Genomic DNA, 18,008 nt, shown 5'->3' with positions numbered 1-18,008 from the left:
TCAGGACTATGTTCTATATAACACTGTGTTCACCTACCCTTTTCACGGGCATTACATTTTGCGATAGGGGGTGGAGGGTCAGGGGGTGTTTTTGCCAAGTGAGCCCGGAGTCACAGTCACTAACGTCTTCTTCTTCCTGAATAAAAGTGAGATTATGCTGCATACTTGTTCATATTTTAAGTAGTTTGCACAGACAAAATGTTTTAAAAACAATAAAGTTTCTAATACCCGCCTTCTCTGAACAGTTAGCTTGCTGCCCCATCCCCCTCCTCCCTATCCTCTGTTGTGTGAATCCATGGACTAGCCTCCTCCCTCCTGCCATGCATGGTCTGATGTGCTGCCACTGCCCTCAATTTAGTATGATGTACCAGTCCACTCCTCCTGCCCTCCATTGCCCAATTCTATGCCCCATCATTGACCTCCTGCTTAAACTCTGTGCTTAGCTTGCTGCCCCTATTCTCCTTCCCCCTGCCCTCCGATGTCTTTGTGCATGCCCCTGCTCCATCCTTTTTGCCCACCATGTCCCATGGACCTGCCACTCCTATCTACTCTGAGTGTTCTGTTGAGCTGCCACTCCCCTCCCACCTGCCTAGCATTGTCAGATGACTGTAACCTGTCCCTGCCACCTCCACCCTGCCTGTCCACATGCCATGCCTCTATCCTCTTCCTCCTGTCCTACATGGTCCATTGTACTGCCACACCCTTCTGCCCTCCCTGGTCTGTTGTGCTGCAACTGCTCCTCCTGCCTGCCCCGTGTGGTCTGTTGTGAGGCCCCTTCCCCTGAACTTTCTTGTCTGTGCACAGGTCCTGACCCTCCCTTCTATCCTCCATCGTCCTTTGTGCATGCCCCTGCACCCTCCTTCTTGCCCATCATAGTCATTGTGCTGCCACTAACCCTTCCACTTGCCATGCATGGTCTTCTGTGCTGCCATGGCCCCTCCCACCTTCCCTGTGTGGTCAGTTAGCTGCCCCTGACCCCCTCCCACCTTCCCTCCATGGTCTGTGTGTATGCCATCACAGTCTCACTGTTGCTCTTCATGTTGTGTCTTGCTTCTAGTGCCCATCCTGCCTGACCTCCATGGCCATCTTGCTGCTCCTGCCCTGCCCCCTTGCCCCCAGCCCTCTGTTTACATGTGCAGACCCCTACTCCCTCCCTCCTGGCTTGTCTGTTCCATTGTAATGCCCCTGATCCGTCCCTCCTGCCCTTTATGGTCTGTTATGCTGCAGCCTTCTCTCCTGTCTGTCCATTATGGTCATCTAGCTACCATTGCCTCTTGCCCCTCTGTTCTCTGTTGTCCATGTGCATGGTCCTGTCCCCTCCCTCTTGCTTTCTATGGATTGTTGTGCTGCACTCCCGTCCTGCATGCCCTGTGTGGTGTATTGTGCTGCTGCAAACCCTGATGCCTGCCCTGCAGGGTCAGTTTGGTGCACCTCTCCATGTCTCTCCTGTCCTCTGTTATCCAAGTCCATGTCCCTATCCCATTTCCTTCCATGATCCAATGTACCATACTTGCGAACATTTTGAACTTGGTAAAAGGGAGATTTTGAAAAAAAACTGGGGTATTGATTTTCCCCTTTGAGTTACATTGAAAAAGAGGATATTGTAGACAGGAGACAGATCAAATAAAGCCCATTTGAGCTTAAAAACATTGGACGTTTCCTGGCTGAATCGGGTCTGTTGGCATGTATGGTTGTACTACCATTGCCTCTTCCTTCTGCCCACAATGGTCTATTACATTGCCACAGCCTTAAAGGAGGGTAGATTTTGTATCACAGGGGGCCCCTGGCCCGTTCTGTCCACACCTGAAGTATGAGACCCTTGTCCTTGCCCTGCCAGCCGCATTTGTAGGCCGTATTAAATTGACCAGCGGGTCCTGTGTTGCTATATAATTATCCTGAGACATCCTTACCACTCAGCCAGCATTAAACCCCTGTGTAGGCCCTTCTGTTCAATATGTAGGCCTCTTTGTTAAATTGACCATAGCTCTGCAATTTTAGTGTATAGCAGTCTGAAGGCAGGTCTGCGAGGCCTTCTGCTCCAAACTAGTAGCCCCCACCCTACCCGAGTGCTCCGTGCTCGGTATCAAAGTTCAACATCCCCCTGAAGCTGTCGACATACAGTAGGCTGCATCCTGGACTGGTACTTGCTTCCTGGGCAGGTTTCCCGCTTTTAAGGAAGTGGCAACCGCAGAGCGTCAAGTTAGGAGAACTGAGGAGATTTTATACATGAATATATTGAATTCCTGTACAATACCCATTATTTTCTGCTTGCTCTATGGAACTTACGATAAGCGATTGGCCTGAGAGACTGACCTTTTCACCCAGTCCATTGTCAGCATTAAGTGGGTAAATGACGAAATGTCTGGTAAAATCTGCAGACGAAGCTTTTGGGTAGCATACGTAGGTAGATGTAGCGTGCAAAGGAGCCCACAAAATGATATAAAAAGGGAGCACCCACAGATATCGACGGACAACCTCGCCGTCTGTATGTAGGTTAACAGGCTGTGCTGGTTTTCCCCAAGAACTGGGAGCTCTTGTCTTCCTTTGCTTAAAATGTCTTGCTCAGCTTTGCTTGAAGTATCTTATTCTATTTTACCTATATGAAATGTCATGTTATGTTTAACCATTGTTCTCTTTACTTTTGCATTTAAAAGATGTTGTATTGTAATTGCAGGAATGCTTGCTCTAAGAGTAAATGTGAGTGTCCCTAGGTAACATTTTCCTTGGTGTAACTTGTTTCTCATGATGCATTTATAGATGTGTTTTCTCTCTCTCTCTGTCAGTCCATTAATTGAGATACAGAGAATATCATGACAGCTGTATGATTATCTGGATTCTGTATTTTGTACTTTAGGTCTCTATTCTGCGGTTTCTTTGAAGTTGCATCTTCTCATTAAACTGCCATTGTATTCTGCCTCCAATTCCATGTCTCATATGTCTGTTTTCTTCATTTTTGGAGCAAGCGTTCCTAGGCACCCCGGCTCAAATTAAGGTGCCCCTTTGTCCCTGACTCACTCTCCTGCTCAGTTCTGTGGTGGCTCCCGGGGCTCTGGGGACCGCCCCTAGCTTCCTTGACCCGTAATAGATCTTCCCTCCAACAGCCTCTCTTGCAAGTCCTTTATTGTTGGTTTGTTGCCCCTGCCCCCCTTTCCACTGCCCTCCATAGTCTGTTGTGCTTCCACGGCCCTTCCTGCCTGCTCAGTGTGGTTAAATTGTTGCCTTTGCACCCTCCTACCTGCCTTCAATTTTCAGAGTCCGTGCCCCTGGCCTCTGCCTCTCAACAGTATCCTAATGAACAACTAGATTGCTAACATTCTATATTTATTACAAAAGTGTGGAGCGCCTGACATCATCTTGATGTAATCAAAACTGTAATACCTAGAGCATTCCTTTAGAAATTACATATATGAGAGGGTCTTATTGGCATCACAATTATGGTTAGTGCTCTAAAAGACTAAAATAAGGACATATTTTCTGAGTTTTCAAATAGCGACAAAGCACTTTTAAATTATTTGTTATCTTTATGTTTTTTTATCTAGTTGACAACTTGATTAAATGTTGCACTTAGGGGAGAGGATGTGGTGTTACTTCCAGAACTGCAGACTTTGCAACTGGGGAACCAGGTTGAAGTTTCTGCTTCAGCTCGACATTCTGTGATTCTGGTCAAATCACTTAGTCTCCCCATGTCTACAACCAAAATGAATTTGTTCTTGTGTGATGTAACCAATGCTCATGTAAAGCACTCCAATACCTGACAAGTCTGCACTATATAACACTGCAAAAACACAAAATAATAAGTGTTTTGCACACTTCTGTCATTGGGCTATATTTGGGCTATATCTGGGTGATTTTGGGCTACATTTGGGCTCTTTTGTCTCCGGTGGCCATCTTGGGAGATTTATTTGTTATGAAGTTTCCTAATTTCCTCATGTACTGCAGTCTCCTCAGTCGGAAATGCTTTCAGTTTTTTACTTTGATTCCATCATGAAGGTATTCAGATATGTCACACATTTGCCATGAATTCTGAATGTTAGCACTCTAGTTGCTCATTAGATCACTGTAGTAAAACTACTGCTCACCATGGAAGTCTGCTCCTGGTATTAAAAGTGCATGTTTCAGTCTGCATGTCAGAATTTTTTAATGAAATAGAAGAGGATTTGAGAAGTCACTCAAAATGTGCCCTCATTTTCTTTCTTCAGCATTAATCATAATTTCTATGGCAAAATGAACCCCCTCATTGTGTTCCTTTTTAAATTAAATGTTTTAAGTGTTACCAGTTTATTCCAATCAAGATGGCTTCAGGTGTGCCATACTTTTGTCATAATGAAGACAGTAAGTGCTCTAGTTGTTTTTAAGAACATTCTTGGACATTCTGTCATTGGGCTATACTTGGGCTACATCTGGGTGATATTTGGGCTACATTTGGGCTCTTTTGTCTCTGGTGGCCATCTTGGGAGACTTATTTGTTATGAAGTTTCCTAATTTCCTCATTTACTGCAGTCTCCTCAGTAGGAAATACTTTCAGTTTTTTACTTTGATTCCATCAAGAAGGCATTCAAATGTGTCACACATTTGCCATAAAATCAGAATGTTAGCACTCTTTTTGCTCATTAGATCACTGTAGTAAAGCTACTGCTCACCAGGGAAAACTGCTGCTGGTATTGAAAGTGCATGTTTCAGTCTGCATGCCAGGATTTGAGAAGTCACTCGAAATGTGCCCTAATTTTTCTTTCTGCAGCACTAATCATACTTTTTATGGAAAAATGAACCACCTCATTTTGTTCCTTTTTAAATTAAATGTTTTAAGAGTTACCACTTTAATCCAAGCAAGAGGGCTTCAGGTGTGCCATACATTTATCATAAGTAGGACGGTTAGCGCTCTAGTAGTTCTTTGGAACACTCTGGAAAGCTGCAGTAGAACACAAAGGAATCAACTGACAGTCTCTGCCCTTGTTGGATGTACATGTTTTACTGAGAATGTCAGACTTCATTCTCACATGACTGAGAAAGATAATGTGAATTTACAGAAAATAAGCTCTCAGTTTAGCTTATAGATCACCTTCCAAACCTCTGTGGTAAAAGCATGAGAAAATATTTTTCTCTCAATCATGATATCCCAGCAGAAGGCTTTTTCACATGGTGAAATCACCTTAGAACATACCACAATTCCTAAAATGAGTATGGTACCATCAACAAATGATTTATAATGTAACTAAAGTCTTAAAATCTTCTATTAACTGCAATGCTTTTTAATGAGGTGCTATCATGTATATTGGTCCCAAGATGGCTGCCAACACTTCTTGGATGAAGTGCTGACAGCCAATCAGATCTCAGGATGAGATGTGTGGTTAGGCTCCGCCCACATATATATATTGATTTAAATGCTATTTTCTGAGGAACTACTGAACAGATTTACACCAGACCTACAAAAGGCACTTCCTTGACCTGAGGACTACCTCTCTGCCAAATTTCAAGTAACTCTGTTCAGCCGTTCGGGCTGTAGCTGTGTCTAAAGGTCCTATGGAAAAATGCATGGGAAAAACGCGTTTTGGGACCCCCCTTTTTTCTCAGCCCCCGCTTGACGAATCCCCCCGAGACTTTCAGGGTAGGAGCGGAGCGTAGCGCCCCACCTATTTTGAAAATTTCGCGAGGATTCATCGACCGGCGCCAAAGTTATTCCAAATAGAATGTTGCGGATTTCCTATGGAAACAGGGTCCTAACTATAACTATCTACTGGCGACCGCTAGTAGATAATATATATATATATATATATATATATATATATATATATATATATATATACACACACATATACATATATATATATTCACTGAAAAAAATAGGTTTCAGGGACGTTATAGTTAGAAATGAGCATTTAAGGGACTTTTGAAATTCACAGAAAAAGCCATAGGTTTCAGGGACGTTATAGTTAGTTGGACATTTCACTTGTACAAAACCAGAGAAATTCAGCCGTTATAATTAGATCAGCTGAATATAACTCGCGCCCCCGCAATGCACTGCTGATGACATCACATATTACATCATTCATGACATGTTCGGTGACATCACTGATGACATCACTGATGACATCTCAAATGACATCACTGATGGCATCACCAGGAGGGCTTCTAGGTCCCCAAAGTCCCTCAGGAGTAAATTGGACTTCATCTCCTATCCCGTAGTCTGCCAGGAGGCACATTTGCAGAGTGGTGGAGAAAGGGGGGCATGGCCTGCTATGACATCTTAGCAATCCTACTGTGTGGCACTTACTGGAGGTAACAAGAGGGGTAGTTGGCCCCAAAGGACAACCTTGGGGGTCAAATACCCCTCCTATTACCTCCAGTAAGTCCTGCACAGCAGGATTGCTAACTTGGCATAGCAGGCCACGCCCCCTTTCCCCACCACTCCACAAACACACTTCCTGGCGTGCTCTTGGATGGGGATTACAGTCCCCTTCTATGCTGGGGGGGGGGTTAGGGTCCAACTAGCCTACCTGATAACTCCAGTATGTCCCAGATAGTGTGATTGCTAAATGCTGGACACAGGCCCCACCGCCTTTCTCCACCCCTCTGCAAATGCCCCTCCTGGCACGTTCTAAGTTGGGGGATTAAGTCCCCTTGAATACTGAGGGTCCCTGGGGGCCAACTAGCCCACCAGGTACCTCCAGTAAGTCCCACATACCTGGATTGCTGAGAGTGGTCTGAGGCAAACGCAGCTCCTGGCGCACTGCTGCTCGGGAGATGAAGTCCACTTGTGTCCTGAGGTCCTTAGGACACAAGAGGACCTCATCGCCCCACTAGCAGTGCGTCAAGAGGCGCGCTTGCAGAGTGGTGTAAAAAGGGGCGTGGCATCAGACCACCTCTCTGCAATCCATCTGTGTGGTGCTTACTGGATCACGGTTGGTTATAACCCGAAGATGCTGTAATGTATTCATCTTTAGTGGTAGTTTTGTGCTGCCCACGTACTGGAGGCCACTAGGGCACTCCAGCGCGCAGACAGCAAAGTCACTGTTGCAGGTGATAGGATGTTTTATCAATTTGACCTATGCAACAGTGCCAACAATACTGATCTACAAGTACAAGATACAGAGTTGTTACAGGACATATATGAGTTGGAAATTAATAGCAAAGAAGACAATATTCATCTAGTAATGGAGTCCTGTGGTGTGACTACCAGTCGTATCAACCATCGCAAATTAAAATTAAAATCAAAGTATAACCCTAACATACCTTATGATAACATCGAAGCCTATAGCTCAGCAGTCATAACTGACTTGAAAAAGATGCGGAAAGTAACAAGTAGGCCCAGAAATGACAACCTATCAAAAAGTTAAAGGACAGCAATAAATGGCTTTGAGAAAGATACCAGCATTGTGATCAAGCCCTCCGATAAGGGGGGCAATGTTGTTGTCATGGACCTAACCGACTACAGAGCAGAGGCAATGAGACAGCTGTCTGATGAAACCTGTTATGAACTGATCAACTGGGAAATATACAGACGAACTATACAGGAATATCAGTTTTTTTGCGAAAGTGGTACCATCAGGGATTGTTGGATGCAGATCAATACAAATTCCTGAGAACAGAGAACCCACGTATGCCGTGTGTATATTTTCTGCCAAAAATCCAGAAGAATGCCACTTCTCCACCAGGGCGACCGATAGTCTCCTCAAATGGAGGATTATTGGAGAACACCTCAATCTTCTTTGACTTGTTTCTCTCTAAATTTGTCCTAAATCTGAGATCATATTGTAAGGACAGCTCTGACTTTCTGCACAGAATACATGATGTTCAGTGGGAGTAGGGGTATCATATGATAGCGCTAGATATTTTCTCTCTGTACACGTGTATAGAACAAACTTTGGGTGTAGCAGCATGTATGTATTTCTTGAAGAGCAGACATATTGAATACTGGCAGCATAATAAGATGCTTGAGGAAATTATGATTTTCTGCCGACGTCAGAATATTTTTCTTTTTGAGAAATCAGTTTACCGACAGCGGTCAGGCACCGCAATGGGCACCTGTTTCGCCCCCAGTCTAGCAAACTTATTCCTAGGCTGATGGGAGGAGCAAACTGTCTGGACAGAAACCTTTGAAAGATATACTGACCACATACTTATATGGGTCAGGTATATAGATGGCTTATTCCTTATTTGGGATGGACCAGAAACCCTTACAAACGAGTTCATTGAAAAGCTGGGAGATAATAATCTAAAACTCAAATTCACACATTCGGTAAGCCCCAACTATTGTGAATTCTTAGACATAGCAGTTGAGATCAAACAGGGAAAGATCACAACCCGACTGTTTTGCAAAGAGACAGCCGGCAATACCGTTCTACATGCGGCTAGCCATCACCTTATTCCCCTAGTACAAAGTATCCCCTATGGGGAGTTGCTGCGGGCTCGCTGCAATTGCAGTACTAATGAGGATTTTCAGGGGGAACAGCAAATCATCATGACTCGTTTTGAGGATAGAGGGTATAAAAAGGTCTTACAGAAAGCGAAAGAAAAAGTACAGGATAAAAATCAGAATGATTTGTTATTTGATCCATCCAGCAGGTCCACTAGGAATTATAAATGTGAAGGTAGGAACACCCCAAGAATAATAACGAGTTTCAGCAGGGGTGCATGGGTACTCAAAAAAACAATGAAAACCCACTGGAATCTGCTAGTAGCAGGTCCCATAATAGGGAAACATGTAGGACTTAGCCCACAAGTGACTTATAAATTAGCAAAGTCCTTGAAAGACCGGTTAGTGCACAGCTATCTCCAAGACGGTACCAAATCTAATTGGCTCAAAGCGCTGACTGGGTTTATCACATGTGGCACGTGTAAAGCGTGCCACAATGGTAAAATCTGTAAAGAGTTTTTGGCAGGTGCAGGAGAAATCAAATTGATAAAACATCCTATGAACTGCAACACTCACTTTGCTGTCTACGTGCTGGAGTGCCCTTGTGGCCTCCAGTACGTGGGCAGCACAAAACTACCACTAAAGATGAGAATATTACAAAATCTTCAGGCTATAACCAACCTTGATTATAATTATCCTTTGGCCCGACATTTCGCAGAGAGGCACAGGAGCAACAATAGCTGTCTCCAATTCTATGGTATTGATATAATTCCCAGGCACATAAGAGGGGGAGACAGAGAGAAGAATCTCAGGATCCTTGAATCTAAATACATTATTGATTTGGATTGTAAAACACCTAAAGGTCTGAATGGGGGCGAGGAGCTTGCCACACACATAGGTTGTTAAAAATCCTCTTATGTCAAAGCGGAGCTGTGCATCATCTAAAACTTTCACCTGTTTTTTAATTTTTCTTATTAACATTATATTATTACAATTTTAATGTGGAGCATTGGGTTGAAACCAGTAACAGTGAACAATAGATTCCTATTCAGGCATCTTTGCTAAAAGGTGTCATATTAGTGCTCAAGCATTATAGGTACCACTCAATAATTCAGTGATACCTTGTGACCATTCTGTTTTTTTCTACTTTGCTCTAGACACTGTGAAGGAGGCTCACTCACCACAGTCCCACTAATTTCTTTGCATGACATATAGTGCTTCATGTCTCCATCCGAATACAATTGAATTGACTCCAGATAAGGTGTTGATCCCTATTAATGAGTGAATTGTATAGGAACATTTGTAATTCTTGTAGTAGGAATGTGTGATATGGCACTTGTCACTAATTGCATGGCACCAACGAAATATGGTGTTACATGATGGTCGCTAAACTCATCCCGCATAGGATTAGGTGTTGGATATTGCAGTTTGCTTTCTATTCAATGTGTATATACATGAATCTGATGAAAGTCGTTGTTGATTTAAACGTTATTTAAAATAATTTTCATTTATTGTGAACATCATATTATCATGGCTGAATAATGTATTACCACGGTTGAGAAGGTGACTGACTATCATCGCTAATATGGTCAGCAAGGAATGTATTGCAATAGATCATGAAATTGCAATAAGTTTTACTATACTGTAAAAGCGGCTTAACGTAATTTACAGTTGATTGTTCACTGATAGATATGCAGACTAAACTTTATTGACATACCGTAGTTGTAACTTCCTGATAGTTTATTAATAAGTTTATTTTAATCGATGATATTATTATTGAACCAACAGGATGAAGTATGTCACATTGAAATTGCAGTTACATTTGTATATAGCAATGTTTTTGGTTTAAGTATATGTGTATTCTAAAATCACTGGAAACTTTTCTACGTCTATGTACCATGGAGCCTATTTAGGTCTCGCCTAGCGATGCAGCACGGAGGTGCTGCTATCGCTTTGCGAGGCATGCAGTATACACTGTAGTGTGGAAGCTTCGTGGAAGCTCCGCCCACTCTCTGCCCATTGGTTTTTGTCTTAAATGCTGCCTTCTGATTGGTTTGAGGCTTGTTAGTCCCTCCTCCTTTACACTCATTGTCGATAACTACCTCAGCCTCACCTACCCCATTATTACCAACTACATCTTCTACTCCAAATGCCCTTCCAAATGGAAGAGCATCTTCCTCCAACACCTCCCTATCTCTAAATCAATCAATATCCCATATGGATTTAAAATATCCACCGCTCCCTCTCCAGCCTTTCAAGGTGATATTGATATCTCCATCTTCAAAACAGGTAATATCCTTATACAAGCCTCGCCTTCCCACCTCTCTATCTTTGAATACCACTTTAGCACTATGTCTCTCCTCCTTAACCATTCAGCGCATAACACTCCTCCTCCCCAAATTAACAGAACCCCTCAAACCTCTTCCTCCCCCTCCCCCCACTCTACCTCCACTCTCAACCTCCAAAAATTGACCTCACAATCTCCCTCCCTTGACCCCTCTATTGATAACGACTACCCCATCCCCAATTACCTACTTCTCATCCCCCACTTATCTCTCTCTCTCCCCCTAACCCTTACTCCTCGGACCCCTCCTTGAATAACGGTAGCCCCAAACTCCTGTCACCTACTTATCATTCCCTTCCCATGACCCGCCCTCCCCCTGTCCCCCAAACCTCCCTCCCCCTGACCCAACCACTCACTTACTCCACCGTCTTTTCCCTGCAATCACCTATCACAACTCCTCACCCCCTACCCCTACCAATCCCATACACTCTCTGCTCCTCCCCTTCCCCTCTACCCATCCCCCTCAGGCTCTACCTACCCAACTCCCCAACCCCCCACCTCAACCCCCAATAAACACCCATCTCCCTCACACCCCCTCACCCCAACCCTCAATAATCACACATCCCCATCACACCAATATATTAGTTTCTCACTCGCTTCATGCCCTTTTATCCTCTCTGACCACATCACCTGCAGATTTCTGCCCCCTGTTTAACCTAACCCCTCCACTCTCACTTAACAGATCCGCCAGCCATCACTCCATACCTACTACCCTATCTCCCCCCTCACACAGTAGGCCTCCATCCGCAACTAATCACGACCACTCCCTATCCCCACACCTGTTTCCTCCCACCTCCCACACCCCTTCATCTCTTCCCTGTACCTGGACTACCCCAAGCCTACACAACACTGTACTCGTCCTACCTACTTCAACTTCCGAACCCCTCACTCCTCCCAGCCCCGTCACCGCTCACCCCACACCATCTACCACATCTCCCCCCTCTCACATTAGTCCACCCTCTGCAAATAACTCAGACCACGCACTCCCGATACCTCCCCTCTCCTCAATTGCCCAGATCCTACACAACATTGAATGTGAACTATCTAATTTAACTACGGAATTTGCCCAACTCAGAAAAAACTTCTTTGTCCACAGCACCAGAACCCTCCCTCACCATAATACCACCATCCTCCCTCCCTCAAACATCCCCAATAACAAACACAACCTTTGGAGATCACTCCCTCTCCGATGCCGTAAGCATAGACCTCTCCGCACCTCGAACAATCTCTCCCCGTCCGACCATGCCGACCTATGTAACTCCTACCTTACTAATCTGCCAACCACCAACTCTCCACTCCCTTTTGCCCCATCCCTATTATCATAGGGACAAATAGAACCCCCTCCTCCCCCGCTTCCCCAGACCACCACCTCATCTTTCGCTGATCCACTCTTGCCCACCCTCCATACCCAACCCCACACCACTGAAATGCATGCTAGTTAACTGTCGCTCCGAGGTCCTACACGCCACGGAAATCTCGGAAACCATCCTGAGTGAATCCATTGATATTGCATTCCTCACTGAAACCTGGCTAAATGACCACTCAACGAGCATACTTGACCTTCTCTCCCCCCCGGGATACTCTATTCTTAGAAAAGACAGACCTAACAGAGTTGAAGGAATGGGCTAGCCATTATCTTCAAAAAGGAACTTCAGATTTCCCTTATCACTAACCCAGGCTACTCCTCATGCGAATACCTGGAAGCAGAACTGTTAACTCAAAACTCCCGCCCAATTCGTCTACACAACATCTATCGCCCCCCGGGACCACCACCGCCCTTCATTGAGGACTTATCTGATCTACTGGCGCAATCAGCATTATCCAACTCAAAAAATCTCTTTCTTAGGGATCTTAACCTCCATTGGAATGATACCAATGACCCCACCATCTCCCTCCTCACTACACTTGAAATCAACGAACTCAAACAACTCTGCCAATCTCCAACTCACACTAAAGGATCCATACTTGACGTAATTCTGTCCAACGATGATCTGACTTCCGTTACCAATATCGTCCCCACTGACTGGTCCGACCATCACCTTATACTCTTCACCATTGCTACCTCAGCAAACCTCCCTGCCCCTAAAACTACCAGACCTAAGAAATTGACCAGAAACCTAAAAGGCATCCCCCCAGGAGTTCTACAATCGAAACTCCAAGCTCAACTTCTTCTCATTCCCCCCTCCCAAAATGCGAATTAGCTCACTGAACTATTTAACAATACTGTTACAGATATTCTTGACCAACTAGCCCCGCCTAAACTCAAAAACCAAAGAAACACCCCCTCTAACTCTTGGTTTAATACAGAGATAAATAATGAGAGACGGGCACTCAGACTGTCGGAGAGAACCTGTAGACACCATCCCTCACCCTCCCATCTTGCACTTCTCGGACATGCCAGATCCACGTACAAAAAACACATCCTCAAGGAAAAGGCATCCTTCTTCCACACTCAACTTGACTGTGCCAAAAACAGACCCAGGGAACTCTTCAAAATCATCCAAAACCAAACTTCCCCCGCACCTCCAAATATGACAGCCTCATCAGACAGATGTGAAGAAATTGCCCACTTCTTCCCGGGGAAAAAATTGCCAAAATTGACCAATCCGTCCTTCCCACACAACTATCCTCCAACTCCCAATCCAATCCGGTCCTCACCTCTATTGCCTACTCCACATCCCCCCTTCAAGACGACACACTCTCTCCTCTGCCCTCTATCCTACCGCTCCCCTGCGAGACTCCTCACCCGCCTATTTCCATACCCCCCACCACTCCACAGGCCTCTCACCTACCACATCTCCAGTAACCAACTCCCCTAAATCTCAACTTAAGAACAATGCCTCCTTGCTCAACTTTCTCCCGGTCACTGAGCTTGAAGTCCTCAATATAATTGGCAATCTAAAACCGTCCTCCCACACAAAAGACCCAATACCCTCCAACCTTGTCCCTGCCCTTAAGCACATCATCACCCCATTCTGGACCAAAATCATCAACACCTCTCTCTCCACGGGCTGTGTCCCCTCCTCCCTTCAGCTTGGTCAAATCTCGCCCATAATCAAAAACCCCAATGCTGACCCCAATGACCTAAATAATCTCCGCCCCATCACTAACCCCCCCCCCTTCTCTCAAAGGTACTTGAAAAATGTGTCCTACTACAACTAGACAAACACATAGAAAATTTCAACCTTCTTGACCCCTTTCAATCTGGCTTCAGAAAAGGCTGCAGCACCGAAACGGCAATGCTCAATGTCATAGATGACATCCATCAATCACTTGACAATGGCGAGACATGCCTTCTTATCCTTCTTGATCTCTCCACAGCATTCGATACAGTCAACCATTCAGCCCTACTTAATGTGCTTAGGACCCGTTTCGGCCTTAATGGCACCGCCTACAAATGGTTCATCTCCTATCTACAACACCGTGCTCAGCAAATCAAAATTCAAAACTGTCTCTCTACCCCCACTCCTCTCTCCCTTGGAGTCCCCCAAGGATCTATTCTCTCTCCCTCCCTCTTTAACCTCTTTATGGAACCCCTCACCCTCATTCTTAACCAAGGAGGCATAAATTACCACCTCTACGCCGATGACACCCAAATCTATTACAAGATTAAAACTCATGCTGACATCTTACACCTGAACAACACCCTTACCAAGATCCAAACCTGGTTCCATTCCAATCATCTCAAACTCAACCCTAACAAAATCGAAATCATTCTCTTCTCCCCCAAAAATAACCCTCTACCCGTTCAATCATGGATCCCTGACCTCAATGCACTCAGTTGCTCACTCACCCTGTCCAACTCCGTCAAATCTCTGGGCATCACTATCGACAACACCCTAACCCTTAATGTTCACATCAAAAACTCTGCCAAAGGAGCCCTCTTCACTCTCCGTTACCTCAAGAAAATTAAACCATTCATACCCACCGATGATTTCAAACTCGTAGTTCAGTCGCTTGTTCTGTCACGTATTGATTATGGTAATGCCATCCTTAATGGAATCCCCAAAGTACACCTAGCGCCAATCAAAGCTGTGCTCAACCTTGCTGCCAGGCTCATCACGGACTGCAAACGCTTCGATCATATATCCCCGGCTCTCAAATCTCTTAAATGGCCCCATATGCAATTTCAGCTTTGTACATTTCATTTTGAACCTTCGTTTTAACACAACACCCAGCAAATGGAAATGTTCCTAGTAGCGTTATTCAAAATATTGCTCCAACAGAACATTATTTTGCGCAATGGGAAATAATTACAAGCATGGTTGTTTAGCGTAGAACATTGGAGCAATATTCTGAATAACGCTACTCACCTGAAGTTACTTTTCCCATGCTTGCCCTCAAGAGGAAATACGGCCTGCCTTTTAAAAACCATGTGGGCATTTTCAAAATAGAGAGACTTTTCCCGTGACCAAGGCTTGCTGAGCTGAAACGCGTAGGGAGTGTGAGCCTCTTGCCTGTATGTTTCATGGAATAAACCAGTTTGTACACACAGCCTGAGCCAGTGTATTTCTTGCCAAGAACAAAGGAGAAGGTGTGGGTGTTTATGTATCGGAAAACTTTGTTCCGAAACACTGGCCGCCCTGCTCAGGTCCCCGGCTCCTAACGAAGCAACAGTTGGTGAAATATATATTTTTATATATACATGTATATATATATATATATATATATATATATATATATATATATATATATAGTCCAAACGATATGTGACGAAAGGAAATGCCCATCCTGTCGGGTCGGGGCCTGTAGGGAACGTCACTCCCTTAATATCCAAACGACAACGCATCCATCACCTTTTGTGACACGAAACAGGCCCTCCAACAGTGCTCAATTTCAAGTTCTTTTTATTGGCACCGCAACAGCAGAACGCGTTTCAACTCTAAGCGAGTCTTAATCATCTGCTCATGAGGGGGTGGTTACTCATTCAATATTTAAATGTTCTTACAACAACAGTGTAGAAGGATAAGAGGTAAGGTCAAGTACCTACGATGTTACAAGCAAAAGTCCCGTTTAACAATGTTTTCCTCACACTCAAAAGTGAAAACAGTGTTGGTTTCAAATACTTTGATGTTCTATTTCATAAATTCATACTTAATAGTACTTGCATCCTTGTTCGTAAATCACTGTTTTAGATTTATTAAGCTCACAGGACCACATTGCCCATAATGCTTTGTTATGCAAAATGTAAACCACGTCCTTTCAAAGTCACTGATAGCTCGTTTATATGACCTTTAGTACACTTGGTAATTCAATGCTTTTTCATGCCTTCACAGGATTCAATTCCATTTGTGGCAAAAAGTAAAAAGTTCACGTCATAACCACTCCTCTCAAACGGCTGCAATTACTCACAGTTCCTTTGTGCTTGTGCCATCTGTAATTGTTAACCACTGCGTGCAAGGCACAATTGCCTCAGCAAACCCTGGCTTTCTCCAAAAGCTTTCCATCATGCCAGGCGGGCTGTGTAGCCCTTCCGTGAAACACTCCGTCCATCAATCAGATTTAGCCGGAGGGCATCTCACATAATAAATTCCAAACGATATGTGACGAAAGGAAATGCCCATCCTGTCGGGTCGGGTCGGGTCGGGGCCTGTAGGGAACGTCACTCCCTTAATATCCAAACGACAACGCATCCATCACCTTTTGTGACACAAAACAGGCCCACCAACAGTGCTCAATTTAAAGTTCTTTTTATTGGCACCGCAACAGCAGAAAGCGTTTCAACTCTAAGCGAGTCTTAATCATCTGCTCATGAGGGGGGTGGTTACTCATTCAATATTTAAATGTTCTTACAACAACAGTGTAGAAGGACAAGAGGTAAGGTCAAGTACCAACGATGTTACAAGCAAAAGTCCCGTTTAACAATGATTTCCTCATGAGCAGATGATTAAGACTCGCTTAGAGTTGAAACGCGTTCTGCTGTTGCGGTGCCAATAAAAAGAACTTGAAACTGAGCACTGTTGGTGGGCCTGTTTTGTGTCACAAAAGGTGATGGATGCGTTGTTGTTTATATATTACCTACTGGCGGTCGCCAGTAGGTAGTTATAGTTAGGACCACGTTTCCATAGGAAATCCGCAACATTCTATTTTGAATAACTTTGGCGCCGGTCGACGAATCCTCGCAAAGTTTTCAAAATAGGTGGGGCGCTACGCTCCGCTCCTACCCTGAAAGTCTCGGGGGGATTCGTCAAGCGGGGGCTGAGATAAAAGGGGGGTCCCAAAACGAGTTTTTCCCATGCATTTTTCCATAGGACCTTTAGACAGGGCTACAGCCCGAACGGCTGAACAGAATTTAATGAAATTTGGCAGAGAGGTAGTCCCCAGGTCAAGGAAGTGCCTTTTGTAGGTTTGGTGTAAATCTGTTCAGTAGATTCTGAGAAAATAGCCTTTAAATCAATATATATATCTGAGCCAGCTTACGGTGCGCTTACGGTACGCTTACCGTACGCGTACGGTGGCGTGCGCGAGCGCGATTCTGATTGGCTCTTAGATCTTAGTAAACATTCGAATCGGTCGAAACCAGGAAGCGGCGGCCGCCATTTTCTCTCTCGCTTCCTGAGTTGGGCAGCAAAAACGAACCCCAAAAATGTGTAAAGAGGCAGTTTCATGAGATCCTAACCACCCAGCATTGATACAGGGGTCCCCAAACAACCCCCAAGCCCAAAAAAAAAAATATTTTTTTTTCGGAAAATCGCCGATTACGCTTACCGTACGCGTACGGTAAAAATTAAAAAAAAAAAAAAATTATCCACATTCTCCCCACCCCGTGTGCAAATTGTGCCCGAAGGGCACCATTTGTGCATGGCATATGACAGCTAAGAAGTTAACAAAGAATACATTTCACAAAGATGCGGAAAATATGTCCCCCATGTGCGCACGGTGCGCGAAGCGCATCGTGCGTACATGGCCCATCCCGCTTAACGTGGGCACGCGGTGCGCGCAGCGCACCGCGTGACCACTGTGCGTGCACGGCACTAACTGCGTAAAGTGGGCGCGCGGTGCACGAAGCGCACCGTGTGCTCACTGTGCGCGCACGGTGCGCGAAGCGCACCGTGCGTGCACGGAACGAACTGCGTTAACTGGGCGCGCACGCCACGAATGGCGTAAAGTAACTTAGCATTTAAAAAACCTTGCAAATTCACTGAAAAAACCATAGGTTTCACACATGTTATAGTTAGCTGGACATTTTACTGATAAAAAACCAATGAAATTCCCCCGTTATAGTTACTGCAGGCAACTATAACTCACGCGACCGCAATCTTCTGCTGATGACATATGTGTCTTTATGAAAAAAAAATATTTGTAATATAT

Source organism: Triturus cristatus, chromosome 10 (genome assembly GCF_964204655.1).
Source record: "Triturus cristatus chromosome 10, aTriCri1.1, whole genome shotgun sequence".
Taxonomy (NCBI): Eukaryota; Metazoa; Chordata; class Amphibia; order Caudata; family Salamandridae; genus Triturus; species Triturus cristatus.
Note: the sequence above shows the minus strand (reverse complement) of the source record.